Genomic DNA, 13605 nt, shown 5'->3' with positions numbered 1-13605 from the left:
CGTGTAAGAAGCAAGTCAAGGGGGAATACAGGACCGCATTCCGTTCCTCGGTATAGCCATTATTTCCGGAGTTAGAGATTGAAATATTTTAGGTACCCTAAAAATAAGGCTAGAATAAAGTGCGGCGGATTTGCCGGATTTTAGCGGTGATTACTACTGAAGGTGTGGGGATGCTACAGTTGAAAGGGCGGGCCCCTGAGTCGCCCCGTTGTCCTTGTGTAGAAAAAATTCTTTTTTGGAGGGTCAAAATGACCATTTTTTGAAATTTTGCAAGTCTCTCCCGTCCAAACGCACGGGGATAGAGAGTTGTCCTTTATGCTGGAGATAGAGTTCGAGGAGCTGTATTCAACGCCCCCATTTACTTTGTTCCCAGTACACGTACTGCGGAGTTATGGCGGCTAGAATGTCGGCGGAGTAGTGGTTTAAACCCTTCCAATTTTTTTTTTCGAAAAACAGTTTGTGTTCGCGATTCCAATTTTGATACTATCGTGTAAGAAGCAAGTCAAGGGGGAATACAGGACCTCATCCCGTTCCTCGGTATGGCCATTATTTCCGGAGTTAGAGACTGAAATATTTTAGGTACCCAAAAAATAAGGCTAGAATAAAGTGCGGCGGATTTGCCGGATTTTAGCGGTGTTTACTACTGAAGGTGTGGGGATGCTACAGTTAAAAGGGCGGGCCCCTGAGTCGCCCCGTTGCCCTTGTGTAGAAAAAATTCTTTTTTGGAGGGTCAAAATGACCATTTTTTGAAATTTTGCAAGTCTCTCCCGTCCAAACGCACGGGGATAGAGAGTTGTCCTTTATGCTGGAGATAGAGTTCGAGGAGCTGTATTCAACGCCCCCATTGACTTTGTTCCCAGTACACGTACTGCGGAGTTATGGCGGCTAGAATGTCGGCGGAGTAGTGTCCCATTTTTTTTTCGAAAATCAGTTTATGTTCGCGATTCCAATTTTGATACTATCGTGTAAGAAGCAAGTCAAGGGGGAATACAGGACCGCATCCCGTTCCTCGGTATGGCCATTATTTCCGGAGTTAGAGACTGAAATATTTTAGGTACCCAAAAAATAAGGCTAGAATAAAGTGCGGCGGATTTGCCGGATTTTAGCGGTGATTACTACTGAAGGTGTGGGGATGCTACAGTTAAAAGGGCGGGCCCCTGAGTCGCCCCGTTGTCCTTGTGTAGAAAAAATTCTTTTTTGGAGGGTCAAAATGACCATTTTTTGAAATTTTGCAAGTCTCTCCCGTCCAAACGCACGGGGATAGAGAGTTGTCCTTTATGCTGGAGATAGAGTTCGAGGAGCTGTATTCAACGCCCCCATTGACTTTGTTCCCAGTACACGTACTGCGGAGTTATGGCGGCTAGAATGTCGGCGGAGTAGTGGTTTCCCTTCCCATTTTTTTTTCGAAAATCAGTTTGTGTTCGCGATTCCAATTTTGATACTATCGTGTAAGAAGCAAGTCAAGGGGGAATACAGGACCGCATCCCGTTCCTCGGTATGGCCATTATTTCCGGAGTTAGAGACTGAAATATTTTAGGTACCCAAAAAATAAGGCTAGAATAAAGTGCGGCGGATTTGCCGGATTTTAGCGGTGATTACTACTGAAGGTGTGGGGATGCTACAGTTAAAAGGGCGGGCCCCTGAGTCGCCCCGTTGTCCTTGTGTAGAAAAAATTCTTTTTTGGAGGGTCAAAATGACCATTTTTTGAAATTTTGCAAGTCTCTCCCGTCCAAACGCACGGGGATAGAGAGTTGTCCTTTATGCTGGAGATAGAGTTCGAGGAGCTGTATTCAACGCCCCCATTTACTTTGTTCCCAGTACACGTACTGCGGAGTTATGGCGGCTAGAATGTCGGCGGAGTAGTGGTTTAAACCCTTCCCATTTTTTTTTCGAAAAACAGTTTGTGTTCGCGATTCCAATTTTGATACTATCGTGTAAGAAGCAAGTCAAGGGGGAATACAGGACCTCATCCCGTTCCTCGGTATGGCCATTATTTCCGGAGTTAGAGACTGAAATATTTTAGGTACCCAAAAAATAAGGCTAGAATAAAGTGCGGCGGATTTGCCGGATTTTAGCGGTGATTACTACTGAAGGTGTGGGGATGCTACAGTTAAAAGGGCGGGCCCCTGAGTCGCCCCGTTGTCCTTGTGTAGAAAAAATTCTTTTTTGGAGGGTCAAAATGACCATTTTTTGAAATTTTGCAAGTCTCTCCCGTCCAAACGCACGGGGATAGAGAGTTGTCCTTTATGCTTGAGATAGAGTTCGAGGAGCTGTATTCAACGCCCCCATTTACTTTGTTCCCAGTCACGTACTGCGGAGTTATGGCGGCTAGAATGTCGGCGGAGTAGTGGTTTAAACCCTTCCCATTTTTTTTTCGAAAAACAGTTTGTGTTCGCGATTCCAATTTTGATACTATCGTGTAAGAAGCAAGTCAAGGGGGAATACAGGACCGCATCCCGTTCCTCAGTATGGCCATTATTTCCGGAGTTAGAGACTGAAATATTTTAGGTACCCAAAAAATAAGGCTAGAATAAAGTGCGGCGGATTTGCCGGATTTTAGCGGTGATTACTACTGAAGGTGTGGGGATGCTACAGTTAAAAGGGCGGGCCCCTGAGTCGCCCCGTTGTCCTTGTGTAGAAAAAATTCTTTTTTGGAGGGTCAAAATGACCATTTTTTGAAATTTTGCAAGTCTCTCCCGTCCAAACGCACGGGGATAGAGAGCTGTCCTTTATGCTGGAGATAGAGCTCGAGGTGCTGTATTCAACGCCCCCAATTGACTTTGTTCCCATTACACGTACTGCGGAGTTATGGCGGCTAGAATGTCGGCGGAGTAGTGGTTTAAACCTTTCCCATTTTTTTTTTTTTTTTTTTTCGAAAAACAGTTTGTGTTCGCGATTCCAATTTTGATACTATCGTGTAAGAAGCAAGTCAAGGGGGAATACAGGACCGCATCCCGTTCCTCGGTGTGGCCATTATTTCCGGAGTTAGAGACTGAAATATTTTAGGTACCCAAAAAATAAGGCTAGAATAAAGTGCGGCGGATTTGCCGGATTTTAGCGGTGATTACTACTGAAGGTGTGGGGATGCTACAGTTAAAAGGGCGGGCCCCTGAGTCGCCCTGTTGTCCTTGTGTAGAAAAAATTCTTTTTTGGAGGGTCAAAATGACCATTTTTTGAAATTTTGCAAGTCTCTCCCGTCCAAACGCACGGGGATAGAGAGTTGTCCTTTATGCTGGAGATAGAGTTCGAGGAGCTGTATTCAACGCCCCCATTGACTTTGTTCCCAGTACACGTACTGCGGAGTTATGGCGGCTAGAATGTCGGCAGAGTTTTCGAAAAACAGTTTGTGTTCGCGATTCCAATTTTGATACTATCGTGTAAGAAGCTAGTCAAGGGGGAATACAGGACCGCATCCCGTTCCTCGGTATGGCCATTATTTCCGGAGTTAGAGACTGAAATATTTTAGGTACCCAAAACATAAGGCTAGAATAAAGTGCGGCGGATTTGTCGGATTTTAGCGGTGATTACTACTGAAGGTGTGGGGATGCTACAGTTAAAAGGGCGGGCCTCTGAGTCGCCCCGTTGTCCTTGTGTAGAAAACATTCTTTTTTGCAGGGTCAAAATGACCATTTGTTGAAATTTTGCAAGTCTCTCCCGTCCAAACGCACGGGGATAGAGAGTTGTCCTTTATGCTGGAGATAGAGTTCGAGGAGCTGTATTCAACGCCCCCATTTACTTTGTTCCCAGTACACGTACTGCGGAGTTATGGCGGCTAGAATGTCGGCGGAGTAGTGGTTTAAACCCTTCCCATTTTTTTTTTTTTTTTTTTCGAAAAACAGTTTGTGTTCGCGATTCCAATTTTGATACTATCGTGTAAGAAGCAAGTCAAGGGGGAATACAGGACCGCATTCCGTTCCTCGGTATAGCCATTATTTCCGGAGTTAGAGATTGAAATATTTTAGGTACCCTAAAAATAAGGCTAGAATAAAGTGCGGCGGATTTGCCGGATTTTAGCGGTGATTACTACTGAAGGTGTGGGGATGCTACAGTTAAAAGAGCGGGCCCCTGAGTCGCCCCGTTGTCCTTGTGTAGAAAAAATTCTTTTTTGGAGGGTCAAAATGACCATTTTTTTAAATTTTGCAAGTCTCTCCCGTCCAAACGCACGGGGATAGAGAGTTGTCCTTTATGCTGGAGATAGAGTTCGAGGAGCTGTATTCAACGCCCCCATTTACTTTGTTCCCAGTACACGTACTGCGGAGTTATGGCGGCTAGAATGTCGGCGGAGTAGTGGTTTAAACCCTTCCAATTTTTTTTTTCGAAAAACAGTTTGTGTTCGCGATTCCAATTTTGATACTATCGTGTAAGAAGCAAGTCAAGGGGGAATACAGGACCTCATCCCGTTCCTCGGTATGGCCATTATTTCCGGAGTTAGAGACTGAAATATTTTAGGTACCCAAAAAATAAGGCTAGAATAAAGTGCGGCGGATTTGCCGGATTTTAGCGGTGTTTACTACTGAAGGTGTGGGGATGCTACAGTTAAAAGGGCGGGCCCCTGAGTCGCCCCGTTGCCCTTGTGTAGAAAAAATTCTTTTTTGGAGGGTCAAAATGACCATTTTTTGAAATTTTGCAAGTCTCTCCCGTCCAAACGCACGGGGATAGAGAGTTGTCCTTTATGCTGGAGATAGAGTTCGAGGAGCTGTATTCAACGCCCCCATTGACTTTGTTCCCAGTACACGTACTGCGGAGTTATGGCGGCTAGAATGTCGGCGGAGTAGTGTCCCATTTTTTTTTCGAAAATCAGTTTATGTTCGCGATTCCAATTTTGATACTATCGTGTAAGAAGCAAGTCAAGGGGGAATACAGGACCGCATCCCGTTCCTCGGTATGGCCATTATTTCCGGAGTTAGAGACTGAAATATTTTAGGTACCCAAAAAATAAGGCTAGAATAAAGTGCGGCGGATTTGCCGGATTTTAGCGGTGATTACTACTGAAGGTGTGGGGATGCTACAGTTAAAAGGGCGGGCCCCTGAGTCGCCCCGTTGTCCTTGTGTAGAAAAAATTCTTTTTTGGAGGGTCAAAATGACCATTTTTTGAAATTTTGCAAGTCTCTCCCGTCCAAACGCACGGGGATAGAGAGTTGTCCTTTATGCTGGAGATAGAGTTCGAGGAGCTGTATTCAACGCCCCCATTGACTTTGTTCCCAGTACACGTACTGCGGAGTTATGGCGGCTAGAATGTCGGCGGAGTAGTGGTTTAAACCCTTCCCATTTTTTTTTTTCGAAAAACAGTTTGTGTTCGCGATTCCAATTTTGATACTATCGTGTAAGAAGCAAGTCAAGGGGGAATACAGGACCGCATCCCGTTCCTCGGTATGGCCATTATTTCCGGAGTTAGAGACTGAAATATTTTAGGTACCCAAGAAATAAGGCTAGAATAAAGTGCCGCGGATTTGCCGGATTTTAGCGGTGATTACTACTGAAGGTGTGGGGATGCTACAGTTAAAAGGGCGGGCCCCTGAGTCGCCCCGTTGTCCTTGTGTAGAAAAAATTCTTTTTTGGAGGGTCAAAATGACCATTTTTTGAAATTTTGCAAGTCTCTCCCGTCCAAACGCACGGGGATAGAGAGTTGTCCTTTATGCTGGAGATAGAGTTCGAGGAGCTGTATTCAACGCCCCCATTTACTTTGTTCCCAGTACACGTACTGCGGAGTTATGGCGGCTAGAATGTCGGCGGACTAGTGGTTTAAACCCTTCCCATTTTTTTTTCGAAAAACAGTTTGTGTTCGCGATTCCAATTTTGATACTATCGTGTAAGAAGCAAGTCAAGGGGGAATACAGGACCTCATCCCGTTCCTCGGTATGGCCATTATTTCCGAAGTTAGAGACTGAAATATTTTAGGTACCCAAAAAATAAGGCTAGAATAAAGTGCGGCGGATTTGCCGGATTTTAGCGGTGATTACTACTGAAGGTGTGGGGATGCTACAGTTAAAAGGGCGGGCCCCTGAGTCGCCCCGTTGTCCTTGTGTAGAAAAAATTCTTTTTTGGAGGGTCAAAATGACCATTTTTTGAAATTTTGCAAGTCTCTCCCGTCCAAACGCACGGGGATAGAGAGTTGTCCTTTATGCTGGAGATAGAGTTCGAGGAGCTGTATTCAACGCCCCCATTTACTTTGTTCCCAGTACACGTACTGCGGAGTTATGGCGGCTAGAATGTCGGCGGAGTAGTGGTTTAAACCCTTCCCATTTTTTTTTCGAAAATGAGTTTGTGTTCGCGATTCCAATTTTGATACTATCGTGTAAGAAGCTAGTCAAGGGGGAATACAGGACCGCATCCCGTTCCTCGGTACGGCCATTATTTCCGGAGTTAGAGACTGAAATATTTTAGGTAGCCAAAAAATAAGGCTAGAATAAAGTGCGGCGGATTTGCCGGATTTTAGCGGTGATTACTACTGAAGGTGTGGGGATGCTACAGTTAAAAGGGCGGGCCCCTGAGTCGCCCCGTTGTCCTTGTGTAGAAAAAATTCTTTTTTGGAGGGTCAAAATGACCATTTTTTGAAATTTTGCAAGTCTCTCCCGTCCAAACGCACGGGGATAGAGAGTTGTCCTTTATGCTGGAGATAGAGTTCGAGGAGCTGTATTCAACGCCCCCATTTACTTTGTTCCCAGTACACGTACTGCGGAGTTATGGCGGCTAGAATGTCGGCGGACTAGTGGTTTCCCATTTTTTTTTCGAAAAACAGTTTGTGTTCGCGATTCCAATTTTGATACTATCGTGTAAGAAGCAAGTCAAGGGGGAATACAGGACCTCATCCCGTTCCTCGGTATGGCCATTATTTCCGGAGTTAGAGACTGAAATATTTTAGGTACCCAAAAAATAAGGCTAGAATAAAGTGCGGCGGATTTGCCGGATTTTAGCGGTGATTACTACTGAAGGTGTGGGGATGCTACAGTTAAAAGGGCGGGCCCCTGAGTCGCCCCGTTGTCCTTGTGTAGAAAAAATTCTTTTTTGGAGGGTCAAAATGACCATTTTTTGAAATTTTGCAAGTCTCTCCCGTCGAAACGCACGGGGATAGAGAGTTGTCCTTTATGCTGGAGATAGAGTTCGAGGAGCTGTATTCAACGCCCCCATTTACTTTGTTCCCAGTACACGTACTGCGGAGTTATGGCGGCTAGAATGTCGGCGGAGTAGTGGTTTAAACCCTTCCCATTTTTTTTTTTCGAAAAACAGTTTGTGTTCGCGATTCCAATTTTGATACTATCGTGTAAGAAGCAAGTCAAGGGGGAATACAGGACCGCATCCCGTTCCTCGGTGTGGCCATTATTTCCGGAGTTAGAGACTGAAATATTTTAGGTACCCAAAAAATAAGGCTAGAATAAAGTGCGGCGGATTTGCCGGATTTTAGCGGTGATTACTACTGAAGGTGTGGGGATGCTACAGTTAAAAGGGCGGGCCCCTGAGTCGCTCTGTTGTCCTTGTGTAGAAAAAATTCTTTTTTGGAGGGTCAAAATGACCATTTTTTGAAATTTTGCAAGTCTCTCCCGTCCAAACGCACGGGGATAGAGAGTTGTCCTTTATGCTGGAGATAGAGTTCGAGGAGCTGTATTCAACGCCCCCATTGACTTTGTTCCCAGTACACGTACTGCGGAGTTATGGCGGCTAGAATGTCGGCAGAGTTTTCGAAAAACAGTTTGTGTTCGCGATTCCAATTTTGATACTATCGTGTAAGAAGCTAGTCAAGGGGGAATACAGGACCGCATCCCGTTCCTCGGTATGGCCATTATTTCCGGAGTTAGAGACTGAAATATTTTAGGTACCCAAAACATAAGGCTAGAATAAAGTGCGGCGGATTTGTCGGATTTTAGCGGTGATTACTACTGAAGGTGTGGGGATGCTACAGTTAAAAGGGCGGGCCCCTGAGTCGCCCCGTTGTCCTTGTGTAGAAAACATTCTTTTTTGCAGGGTCAAAATGACCATTTTTTGAAATTTTGCAAGTCTCTCCCGTCCAAACGCACGGGGATAGAGAGTTGTCCTTTATGCTGGAGATAGAGTTCGAGGAGCTGTATTCAACGCCCCCATTTACTTTGTTCCCAGTACACGTACTGCGGAGTTATGGCGGCTAGAATGTCGGCGGAGTAGTGGTTTAAACCCTTCCCATTTTTTTTTTTTTTTTTTCGAAAAACAGTTTGTGTTCGCGATTCCAATTTTGATACTATCGTGTAAGAAGCAAGTCAAGGGGGAATACAGGACCGCATTCCGTTCCTCGGTATAGCCATTATTTCCGGAGTTAGAGATTGAAATATTTTAGGTACCCTAAAAATAAGGCTAGAATAAAGTGCGGCGGATTTGCCGGATTTTAGCGGTGATTACTACTGAAGGTGTGGGGATGCTACAGTTAAAAGGGCGGGCCCCTGAGTCGCCCCGTTGTCCTTGTGTAGAAAAAATTCTTTTTTGGAGGGTCAAAATGACCATTTTTTGAAATTTTGCAAGTCTCTCCCGTCCAAACGCACGGGGATAGAGAGTTGTCCTTTATGCTGGAGATAGAGTTCGAGGAGCTGTATTCAACGCCCCCATTTACTTTGTTCCCAGTACACGTACTGCGGAGTTATGGCGGCTAGAATGTCGGCGGAGTAGTGGTTTAAACCCTTCCAATTTTTTTTTTCGAAAAACAGTTTGTGTTCGCGATTCCAATTTTGATACTATCGTGTAAGAAGCAAGTCAAGGGGGAATACAGGACCTCATCCCGTTCCTCGGTATGGCCATTATTTCCGGAGTTAGAGACTGAAATATTTTAGGTACCCAAAAAATAAGGCTAGAATAAAGTGCGGCGGATTTGCCGGATTTTAGCGGTGTTTACTACTGAAGGTGTGGGGATGCTACAGTTAAAAGGGCGGGCCCCTGAGTCGCCCCGTTGCCCTTGTGTAGAAAAAATTCTTTTTTGGAGGGTCAAAATGACCATTTTTTGAAATTTTGCAAGTCTCTCCCGTCCAAACGCACGGGGATAGAGAGTTGTCCCTTATGCTGGAGATAGAGTTCGAGGAGCTGTATTCAACGCCCCCATTGACTTTGTTCCCAGTACACGTACTGCGGAGTTATGGCGGCTAGAATGTCGGCGGAGTAGTGTCCCATTTTTTTTTCGAAAATCAGTTTATGTTCGCGATTCCAATTTTGATACTATCGTGTAAGAAGCAAGTCAAGGGGGAATACAGGACCGCATCCCGTTCCTCGGTATGGCCATTATTTCCGGAGTTAGAGACTGAAATATTTTAGGTACCCAAAAAATAAGGCTAGAATAAAGTGCGGCGGATTTGCCGGATTTTAGCGGTGATTACTACTGAAGGTGTGGGGATGCTACAGTTAAAAGGGCGGGCCCCTGAGTCGCCCCGTTGTCCTTGTGTAGAAAAAATTCTTTTTTGGAGGGTCAAAATGACCATTTTTTGAAATTTTGCAAGTCTCTCCCGTCCAAACGCACCTGGATAGAGAGTTGTCCTTTATGCTGGAGATAGAGTTCGAGGAGCTGTATTCAACGCCCCCATTGACTTTGTTCCCAGTACACGTACTGCGGAGTTATGGCGGCTAGAATGTCGGCGGAGTAGTGGTTTAAACCCTTCCCATTTTTTTTTTTTCGAAAAACAGTTTGTGTTCGCGATTCCAATTTTGATACTATCGTGTAAGAAGCAAGTCAAGGGGGAATACAGGACCGCATCCCGTTCCTCGGTATGGCCATTATTTCCGGAGTTAGAGACTGAAATATTTTAGGTACCCAAGAAATAAGGCTAGAATAAAGTGCCGCGGATTTGCCGGATTTTAGCGGTGATTACTACTGAAGGTGTGGGGATGCTACAGTTAAAAGGGCGGGCCCCTGAGTCGCCCCGTTGTCCTTGTGTAGAAAAAATTCTTTTTTGGAGGGTCAAAATGACCATTTTTTGAAATTTTGCAAGTCTCTCCCGTCCAAACGCACGGGGATAGAGAGTTGTCCTTTATGCTGGAGATAGAGTTCGAGGAGCTGTATTCAACGCCCCCATTTACTTTGTTCCCAGTACACGTACTGCGGAGTTATGGCGGCTAGAATGTCGGCGGACTAGTGGTTTAAACCCTTCCCATTTTTTTTTCGAAAATGAGTTTGTGTTCGCGATTCCAATTTTGATACTATCGTGTAAGAAGCTAGTCAAGGGGGAATACAGGACCGCATCCCGTTCCTCGGTACGGCCATTATTTCCGGAGTTAGAGACTGAAATATTTTAGGTACCCAAAAAATAAGGCTAGAATAAAGTGCGGCGGATTTGCCGGATTTTAGCGGTGATTACTACTGAAGGTGTGGGGATGCTACAGTTAAAAGGGCGGGCCCCTGAGTCGCCCCGTTGTCCTTGTGTAGAAAAAATTCTTTTTTGGAGGGTCAAAATGACCATTTTTTGAAATTTTGCAAGTCTCTCCCGTCCAAACGCACGGGGATAGAGAGTTGTCCTTTATGCTGGAGATAGAGTTCGAGGAGCTGTATTCAACGCCCCCATTTACTTTGTTCCCAGTACACGTACTGCGGAGTTATGGCGGCTAGAATGTCGGCGGACTAGTGGTTTAAACCCTTCCCATTTTTTTTTCGAAAAACAGTTTGTGTTCGCGATTCCAATTTTGATACTATCGTGTAGGAAGCAAGTCAAGGGGGAATACAGGACCGCATCCCGTTCCTCGGTATGGCCATTATGTCCGGTAATTATGGCGATATAGAGGAACGGGATGTATTCTTTTATTCCTCCTTGACTTACTTCGGACACGATATCATCAAAATGGGAATCTCGAACACAAACTGATTATCGAGAAAAAATAGCATTCCACTATTCCACTATTCCACTATCATTTTAACCGCCATATCTCCGCTGTATGTGTAGTGAGAACAGAGCAGATAAATGCAGTGAATAGTTCTCCACGAACTCCATCTATAGTATAAAAGACAACCCTCTGTCACCAGGCATATGGGCGGTAGGAATCGAGAGATGAAAAAGAAATTGTAATTTTGGCCTTCGAAAACAGAATTTTCTCTACACGAGTATAAGGAATGGGCTCAGAGACCCGCCCTTTTCACTGTAGCATTCCCGCATTTTCACAAATATTCACGAATAAATTCTAGCAAATCCGGTGCACATTTTGTAGTCTTGTGCTTCAGCTGTGCATTATATATCCCTTGCAGTGAGAGAAGTCATCTTGAATGTTATAATTATTTAATGCTATCAATATACAGACATATTCTAATGTGGGATATGTTTTGAACGTTTGAAGATAAATAATTGAATTTAATATTGTCCGTATGTACGGAATAATTTTTGCGACTGCACTTTGCCAGTAGGTCAATTAGTAATGGAATGAAGTCTGTTCAAAAGTTATTCATTAAAAGAAAATGTTTTTGGTTGAAAATTATATTTTCAAATTTGAATGATACAAAGTTATAAAGACATTGAGGATAAAATGTGGACTTTTTTCCTTTTTTTTTTTAATTTATATCAGTTGATGAATGCGTTTTGAGTAGGTCAATTTGCAATGTTTGTTTTTCTAGTAATGAATATTTTTCCTTTCTCATTCTTCATTTGCTTTGTCTTGTTTATGCATTTTATGATGTCTTTGTTGCATTGTTGATTTGAAAACATTGCTTATGTTTGCAGGCGGATTCCTCGGCTAGATGGCAGTATGTCGCCGGATTGCCTGCCAAGTGATGTCCCCTCCATGTTGCAGATTGGTGTAATCATATTTGCAGCAGTGTTCTGAGGCGTGATACAGCTGGACACGTGAAGAGTTGCAATGTGAGGAGAAAGAGTGAGTGGCTTAGTTAAATAATTCAAGTTCATTTCATGAAATGTGTTAAACACTTTAATTGCACTGTAACTACGTGTGTGTTAGTGTGTAATATGTATAAATGAATAGAGGAGAAATATTTCTTAACAATAAGAGACATGCTGTAAACATCATAAAAGCTAATTTCATAGACAATGATTTTCAATACCCAACATGTTACAACTGTTGATAGGAGGCTCACAGTATAAAATGTTGACGTCATTAGGCCTAGTATTTCCTAAAGATAAGGAATAGATGATAGAGATGCAATGTGTAATGAGTAACCTTCGGTATAGGGACTATAACATTACATGAGCGGTGATACAAGTTTATGAAGGAATGTAGGAACAGGCTATATTTATTAAGTATATTTTAACAAAAGAATGTATAATGTTGATGATATTTGTTTTAAATATACATTTGACTATGCCTGTACCGTATACTTTGTATTTTATGACAATAAAGTAATATCACTATAAACAAAATTACATGAAGGAGTCCACTTTATTTCGCGAGCTCTACAGGCCGCCTGCCCGCTGTTGAATGTGGATCGGCCCTTATCAGAGCTTTTCTATCATTGGGGTTTGGATGAGTTTATTATAGAATCATAAATCTAAACATAATAAGATGCATATCACTACGAATACAACATTTTATTTTGATCATTTTTAATGAAGTTACAGTAACATTGATACTGATGATTAAACATTGTCCACACCTGTGGAGTAACGGTTAGGGCGTCTGGCAGCGAAACCAGGTGGCCCGGGTTCGATTTCCGGTCGGGGCAAGTTACCTGGTTGAGGTTTTTCCGGGGCTTTCCCTCAACCCAATATGAGCAAATGCTGGGTAACTGTCGGTGTTGGACCCCGGATTCATTTCACCGGCATGATCACCTTCATCTCATTCAGACGCTAAATAACCAGTGATGTTGATAAAGCGTCGTAAAGTAACCTACTAAAAATAAACATTGCATCGTACTCTCTTGCTTGAAAATATTCGAAACGCAGTTTTTAAGTTACAGAAAAATTACGTTATCGAACGTTGTTTGAAAGAGAGTAATTTACATTAGATTTTGTGTGACGTGTAATATACCAAAATACAGTACTGAAACCTGTTCACTCTAGTCACACCCAAGCCACTCTCAACTCGCTCTCATGTTAATCCTAAACACTTGCAAGTCACTCCCAAATCACTCTCGATTCCCTCTTAAGTCATACCCAAGTCATTCTCGATTTGCACCCGAGTCAGTCTCGATATACTCCATAGTCACTCTCGATTCACTCCGAAGTCAGTGCCCAGTCACTCCCAAATCTTTATGTCACTCTCAAGTAAATCTTAAAACACTCCCAAGTCCTACTCGAGTCATTCTTAATACACTCTCGATTAAGTCCAAAGTCAATTTTAAAACTCTCATAAATCAGTTAACACACACATGACTCTCGATTCACTCTTAAGTCACACCTAACTTACTATGAAGTCTCTCTCGATTTGCTCCATAGTCACTCTTCATTCACTCCGAAGTCATTCTCGTTTCATTCCCAAATCTCTTCCAAATTAATCTTACAACACTCCCAAGTCACACTTTAATCACTCAAGTCAGTCTTGAGTGACTCTTAAGTCACTCTCGATTCACACTCAAGTTACTCCCAAATCACTCCTGTCAGTCCTAAGTCAATGTTAAACACTCCCACGTCACTCAAAAAATCACTCTTGAGAACAAATAGATTCACAACAAATTTCAATTGTATAATATGTTCAGATATTACTAATTATCAATTTTTTTGG

The 13605-nt window shown here is 43.3% G+C and overlaps 1 protein-coding gene across 1 annotated transcript in view; it reads left to right on the top strand.

The window, feature by feature from the left end:
• The window catches only part of LOC138711242 (small ribosomal subunit protein mS25-like), a 149809-nt gene extending 137496 nt beyond the window's left edge, over positions 1-12313 (top strand). Inside the window, exon 6 of the transcript XR_011335367.1 lies at positions 11652-12313. The gene's annotated coding sequence lies outside the window, so the exon portion shown is untranslated. The remainder of the gene's footprint in view (positions 1-11651) is intronic.
• Positions 12314-13605: the final 1292 nt, after the last annotated feature.

This window comes from Periplaneta americana, chromosome 12 (assembly GCF_040183065.1).
Source record: "Periplaneta americana isolate PAMFEO1 chromosome 12, P.americana_PAMFEO1_priV1, whole genome shotgun sequence".
Lineage (NCBI taxonomy): Eukaryota > Metazoa > Arthropoda > Insecta > Blattodea > Blattidae > Periplaneta > Periplaneta americana.
Note: the sequence above shows the minus strand (reverse complement) of the source record. Positions and strands in the feature narration are given on the sequence as shown.